Source organism: Peromyscus leucopus, chromosome X (assembly GCF_004664715.2).
Source record: "Peromyscus leucopus breed LL Stock chromosome X, UCI_PerLeu_2.1, whole genome shotgun sequence".
In the NCBI taxonomy this organism is placed as follows: Eukaryota; Metazoa; Chordata; class Mammalia; order Rodentia; family Cricetidae; genus Peromyscus; species Peromyscus leucopus.
In genome coordinates, this window is record NC_051083.1 from 11,784,686 (window position 1) to 11,791,832 (window position 7,147).

The 7,147-nt window shown below is 49.2% G+C and overlaps 1 long non-coding RNA gene across 1 annotated transcript; it reads left to right on the forward strand.

Moving 5' to 3' along the window:
• Positions 1 to 828: 828 nt before the first annotated feature.
• On the forward strand, positions 829 to 3,247 carry LOC119086675. The gene is made up of 2 exons (XR_005090022.1): positions 829 to 1,145; positions 2,868 to 3,247. It is a non-coding gene; the product is annotated as an uncharacterized LOC119086675 (long non-coding RNA).
• Positions 3,248 to 7,147: the final 3,900 nt, after the last annotated feature.

Here is a 7,147-nt window from a genome sequence, read left to right on the forward strand (position 1 = left end):
CCTGTCTCGAAAAAAACAAAAAACAGAGAGAGAGAGAGAGAGAGAGAGAGAGAGAGAGAGAGAGAGAGAGAAATCCCTTACCTATTAACAGTCATTTCCCACACTCATGCCTGACTCTCATAACCATGAAATCTAGTAACCAGTAACTATCTGCCTGTAACGGTGCACCTGGGCTGGACTCTTTATATGAACAAAATTGTAAGCTGGGCAGGGTAGTGCAGGCTTGTAATCCTAGACTTGGGAGGTGAAGGTTATCCTCAGCTATATACCGAGTTCAAGGCTAATCTAGTTTCCATAAAAAAAAGGGGGGGGGGCAAAAATGGAATCCTATAGCACACAATATGTGAGCCTTTGTGTCCGGAAGTTTAGTAGAATGTTTCCAAGGCTCAAGGCTTGGACTTCCTAGGGGAATGAATGGAGATCACACTTGACTTCTTTGTTGTTGCTTGGTTTTCGAGACAGGGTTTCTCTGTGTGGCCCTGGCTGTCCTGCAACTCTCTCTGTAGACCAGGCTGGCCTCAAACTCAGAGATCCGCCTGGCTCTGCTGGGATTAAAGGCGTGTGCCCGGCATGCCTGATTTTTTTTTTTTTTTAAAGAACCTCCAAATAGCTTTGTAAAGCACCTACAGCCCTTGCCACGCTCTCCATCGATCAAACAAGGGTCGAGTCCTTGACAATGTTTTTTTTTTTTCCCTATGAGCTACAGCGTGACTAAGTTTAGGCATTCCTACGTTGAGTTCAGAAGGTACTTATTGATCATCCAGAGCTTTCACCCAGACGGCTCCTCGGATTGGATCATCCCCCCCCCATCCCGCTCCGCCCCCTAGCCCCAGGGTGGGAATGGAAAGAATGGTGTGCTTAGAGGCCTTGGCACTGCCAAGGGATTAACTACTCAGCACCAGACAGTCCGGGTGCTAAAACCTAAAAGCCCAAGTGATGAGAGATATTAAGAAGGAAGTAGCTGGGGGAGGGGAAGGACCCAAGCCCAATCCTGACTCTTCCGAGCTGTGAATCCACGACTACAATTGCATCGTGGAGCCTCCGCCACTGACGGGAGTGGGCGGGGGGAGACTAAAGCTGGTATCTGTTCCCCATCTCCGCCCCCGGACGGATGCTGCTGCGTGGTTACCCGAAGCTAGATGACGGTACCTGCTGCGAGCGCGCCCGCACCTCCTTGGTATTATTATGGTATTAGCTCTGCCTTGTCCGCGGGCGAGCGGAGTAATGGGACGCAAGGCTGCAATTGGAGCCCTGACCCAGCAGTTTTGATTCTTTCCGAGAGCCACGGGCAATCGCTTCCATCACCGCTCCCCACCCCCAGCTGGAAGATACTAATCTAAACAGGAAGTGGCCGTTTCTCCCAGGGGGGTTGTGGGGGACTTCAGCAGTGGGGTTTCTTATCTGTGATGGGAACCTTTCAGGTTGGGGCGTGGCTTAGCGCTCTCAAAGCTAGGGCTCTTCTGCACTTGCTTTTTCTGGCTGCCCGCCCCGCCCCCCGCCCGCCCGCCCCATCTCCCTATCCTTCTCCTCCAATTGCCCTCTCCCCCTTCCTCCTCCCCCGTTTCCTTCCCCACCCCTCCCCACCCCCACCCCCACCCCCATAGCTTCCTATTTAAAGGTGAATAATTCCCCCTACCATGCCTCAAGGGTATGTGCTGAGGGTTTGAATTCTGCCTGGAGCCCAGCATCCAAGTTGCAAATTAACGTTAAGCCCTTGGCGTGACTACAAGTTCTTAAAGAAGCACAAGTCCCGGTAGCCAGAGTTTGAGGAGGGGCATCTTTTTGTTCGGTTTGTTTTGTTTCTTTGTTTGTTCTTTGTTTTGTTTGAGATAAGGTCTCACCGAGTACCAAGGATGAGACTAGCAGTAATTCTCCTGCCTCAGCTTTACAAGTGCTAGGGTTACAGACACTCCTGCCACATGGGATTTGCTTTTGTAGGAGTAAGTGTGATGGGGATCGACCTTGGGACGTGGGTGTAAGAATGTAATAGTAGAATTCAGCAGCTGCTCACAGCTGCAGCAGCCCTTCCCCCATTGCAGACACAGACAAGCACCTTACACGGAGACATTGTCTGCAAATCTCTAACTCACAGACTTCCAGGTGCCAGGGTTTCTCACCTGGGGAAATGAGTTTACATCAAAGGCAGTATTGGTGGCTAGGCTAGACGTGGTGCTCCCCACTGCCTCCCCTGACTTCCGCCTGGGAACGGAGAGCCTGGCTGTAGGCGCCTGCTCTGGAATCTAAATCTATGCGGCACACAGTCCCACTTCTGCCACTGAGGCCTGGATTCCTCTCTTCAAAATCCTTGTTGTGCCTGTTGTCTGTCCGCGGCGATAGTAACTCATTTCTGATAAGTACACTGTTTACTCCCAAGAGTCTGTCTCAATGGCACTTTGAGTCCCACACCAGAGACGTTTTTAGTGGGTTTGCGGCCAGGCCCTCCACCACTGAGCTACACCCCCAGCCAGTTTTCGTTCTCAGGGTTTTATTTGATTTTTTAAATTGCATTTTTCCATTGATTTAGTGTGCATATGTATGTGGGCAGATGCGTGCCATAGCATGCCTGTGAAGGCCAGAGGATAAATTGCAGGGAGTCTTTCCCTCCACCATGTGGGTGGGTCCCTGAGAAAGAACTCAGGTCACTGGACTTCAACATCTGGAGACCACTTTTAGCAGCTAGATTCAACTGGACCAGATTTGGGGCACTGGGGGTGGGGGGTTAAACAGTGAAACTTCAGTCTTTTGAGCGCCTTTTGTCTTTAACCCGGGGGGGTTGGGGGGGGAAATGCGGTTTGTTTCTGTGTCCTGCCCCTGGGTTCCTTTTGGAATAGGTCACAATAGCAGTGTGGCTTTCCTTTTGTCCCTAGGCTCATCAGCGGATGGATGTAGGGCTGCCTCGTGTGCCTGCCCTGATGTCAGCCAAAAAGCAGAAGAGGAGTGAGCAATGAGTCCATGCGCAGGAATTTGCCTTTGCTTTCTTTCTGCCAAAACCAGCAGATCGGCGGTTCCCATAGGACCTCATGCTCCTGGGCCACAGTGGGCCTCCCTCCAGAATTGTGGTGGTTGGGCTGGTAGGGGGCAGATGGTGTTTCTGCTTTGGAATTAAGTCCCTTTTTTTTTTTTTTAGAAAAGCTAATGGCTTCCTTATGGGCTGCCACCCAAATTCTTGCTAAATTTTGCTCAGCTTTTATGGCTTTCTTGTGTCTTCTCAGCCAGCTCTCTCAGTCATGAATAAATAAGCCGAGGTGAACCTCTGCCCTTTGCTTTTTCCCAAAGCCAGCCAGATGAATCATCCAGCTCCTTCACTTCCCTCTCTCAGAAACCGGGGAGAGCTGAGAGCGTGGCTAGAGGGGGGACTCTACCCCAGGAAAAGTCCAGCCAGCTCCCTGACTTCCCAGAACAAAGAGATTCCAGTGCTGGTGGGGAGAAGGAAGCGTTGTTCTCAGCGGGAAGAGACCATAGAACTTCCTAAGGGGGCCTAGAAATGTCACCGTGTTCTGAGGAACTGAAAAAGGACACAGGCATGGAGAGAACCTGAGCTCTGGCAGCCCTCAATAACCTGTCCTCAATAAGCAACTTACCCAAGAGGCAATAGCGAAAAGCAGGAAAAGGAGACTTCTCCAGTGGGGCCACCTTTCTAAGAAGAACCTTAACTCCATTTTCAGGGTCCTAACTTGAGGGTTATGGTCTTTCATTCATTCCCAGTTCCTTACATAGACGTGACACACTTTGATCAAAGTCGCCTCCGTTACTCTCATCCCACCTCCTCCACCAAGTTCATTGCTTCCCAAAAGCACACCTCCTATTCTCATCTCCTTTTTGGCTTGAGGCCACGGACAGATGTTGTTTTTTTTTTTTTTCTTTTTTGATGTGTTATCTAATTATTTTTTTTTTTTTTTAATGCTGAATGCGGTTTATTGAAGGAGGGAAGAAGTCTTAAATACAGGCTTACAGCACAATGGGAGAACCCCGGAGGGCGGAAGTTCACTACGGATGTTTTACAATCTTGCATCTAAGCTGTTAACGCCCATTATGCAGGATACACAGACAAGGATGGTGGAACCCCGCAGGGAATTAGCACAGGGAGGATATCAAGGTCAGCAAGCAAGGCAACAGTTACCCAAAACAGGGGCCAGGGCCCTACAGGTCCCCCTTTTACTACTAAAAAATGACTTCCGACTTAGGTTGCATGGGACGTCAGCAGGTCACCTTGCCCATCATGGAGATGCCTGCCCAGGCCACACAGGCGCTCTATCTTAGGTTGGTGAGCGCCCCCCCCCCAGGCATTATCCACTGAGACAGAGTTTCTTTGTGAAGCCTTGACTGCCCTAGAGCTCACTCTGTAGACCAGGCTGGCCTCGAACTCACAGAGCTCTGCCTGCCTCTGCCTCCCAAGTGCTGGGATTAAAGGTGTGCACCTGAGTCGCCGCCACCGCCGCTGCCGTCGCCGCCGCCACCACCACCACCACCAGCAGCAGCAGCAGCAGCAGCTGAGGCCAATGCATTTAATTAGAGTTGCCCACCTGAATTCAGGGAGTGGGGTGTTATTTACTTGAACAAAGGCAATTTAGCACTAAGGAATGACTCTTCCATCCCACCCCAGCAACCATGAATTGCCTATAAGGTGTTAAGAGAGGGCAGAAGTATACTACCCAAAACAAAGCTGTCCAGGCCAATCTAGGTATTGAGACCCATCACTACCCATCTCCAGTCTGTCCTGCAAGGGGTCAGAACTGCATGAGATTTCTCTCCAGAAGACAAGCTCCCGTTCCGGCTGGCACCAGGGCCCCAACCTTTTCCTTCACCCAGCATGAGACTCCTGGGGGAAATTTCAGTTTCTTGGGGCCCATTGTCTCTATGGTCTGATGGCCAAAGGGAAGGAAACAAGTGTTTGTTTATTTTGAGACAGGGCTTCTCTGTGTAGCCCTGGCTGTCCTGGAGCTCACTTTGTAGTCCAGGCTGGCCTCAAACTCACAGAGATCCACCTGCCTCTGCCTCCTGAGTGCTGGGATTAAAGATTTGTGCCACTACACTTGGCTCAAGTGCTGTTTTAAAGTATCACCATTCAAGTCTGGATTGTTATAACCTGTTTGAATTTACCTGGTCGGTCACACCACACCCCACCCCACTCGATGCCCTGGAGATGGATCTTGTTTAAGGAAGGAATCTGAACCGGAAGGAGAACTCCAGGAAAGTTCAAGGTATGCTGTGAATTTGCTTAGGTGCCACTCTGAAACCTCACCCAGGCCCAGGCCTCCATGGAGAGCCTCAAAAAATTGACCCTAACCTCCCTGAAAAGCTCAGGCCTTCCCAGCAGAATAGTGCCTTTGCCTCCCAGGTACCCTGTCCACCCAGGGTGGTGAGCACTCCCACACAGAAGCAGTTTCTAAGGACACTACAATCAATGCGACAACAACAACAAAAAAGGCAAACAAAAGCATAAGCAGCGTGCTCCCGCCTCAAAGTAGTAAGAGCAGTAAGAGTTTATTCAGGAGCCAGCCGAATGTGAGCGAGCATTGCCTGGGAACACGGATCTAGGTTCCCCTGAGTACCATGTCCCAACATGATAACAGTTCCCTTACATTTTTATAGTAATAGAACAAAGAAAGCCATAAATCCAGACACTTTTCCAATACTTTGGTGGGTCCATCAGGTAGGCAGGTTCCAGCAAAGCCATGACGCCTTTGTTGTAGGCCCCTGATGACATTCTTAGCTTTTCAGGCAGGCTGATGGAAGTTGGGGGCCAAAAGATTTACCTAATAGCTACAAGGATGGTAGATCAAACCCAGAAGTGGGCAATAAATGGCTCTTTGGAGGGCTCAGATAGCCAAAGAGAGTTTGGCTCTAGACCATCAATTCCAGCTCTCCACAATCATTGCACTTCTAATTGGTCAAGCAGCCTTGTAGACTGTTAATGTGGGTGCTGCCTTTTTCTCCTGGGGCTTCTCTTAACACTAGCATCCCTCCCCTGGAACTGGCAGCCCATCCTGGACATTGTCCAGAATCGGCAATGGTCAGAAGGTAGCTGTGGAAAATGACTTGAGTTAAAAAATAACTAGCTGGTGACTCTTCCCACCTCTCCCAGGGGAACAAAGCTCATTTTCCAGGAAGTTAGCATATGAGCTACTGATACAAGTCCTGAGCAAGCACTTCTGGGAAGTCCGCTGAGGACCTAGCCATCCATCTGCCATGAGGACGGTACCATTCTGACCCCTGGGCCACCAGTCACAGCAGGACAGTATCTCTGGGGTGGATGGGGGCAGATAATGACTGAAGGGGACATGAGAAGGGAAAGAAACCTTTCCTTGGGGTCTAGTTTGCCCTCCTATTGAGAGTTAAGGGGACGAATAGATAGATAGATAGATAGATAGATAGATAGATAGATAGATAGATGAATAAATAAATAAATAAATAAATAAATAAATAAATAAATAAATAAATAAATAAATAAGACCAAAACTGCCTACAGAGACAATGCAAACAAGACACTCAAACAAGAATGTTGAAAACAGCAAATAGGGGCCGGTGATGGAGTTCTGTGGACAGGAGGCTTGCTTGGCATGCGAGAGGTCTTGAGTTCAATCCCCAGTACCATATAAACCAGGTATGGTGATACACACCTGTAATCTCAGCACTCAGGAGGTAGAAGCAGGAGGGCCAGAAGTTTGAGATCATTCTCAAGTACATAGTGAGTTCAAGGCCAACCTGGGCTGCATGACGCTCTAGTGAAGAAAGGAAGGAAGATAACTTTTGCTTATTAGAGCCCAAATATATATAAACTTGAGTTGTACCATATCAACACTCCTTCTCATCCTTAATCTAACACCTCATAAAACCACTTTACAATTTCATTCACTAAAGAAAATGCTTTTTTGTTGTTTTTTTTCTCGACAGGGTTTCTCTGTATATCTTTGGCTGTCCTGGAACTCACTCTGTAGACTAGGCTGGCCTCAAACTCACGGAGATCTGCCCGCGTCTGCCTCCTGAGTGCCAGGATTAAAGGTGTGTGCCATCTGGGTGTGATGTTTCCAACATTTAATTGGGTATGGCTTACAGTTCAGTGGTTTAGTCCATTATCATCATTGTGGGACATGGCAGGGTGCAGGCAGACATGGTGCTGGAGCTGAGAGTCCTACATCTTGATCAG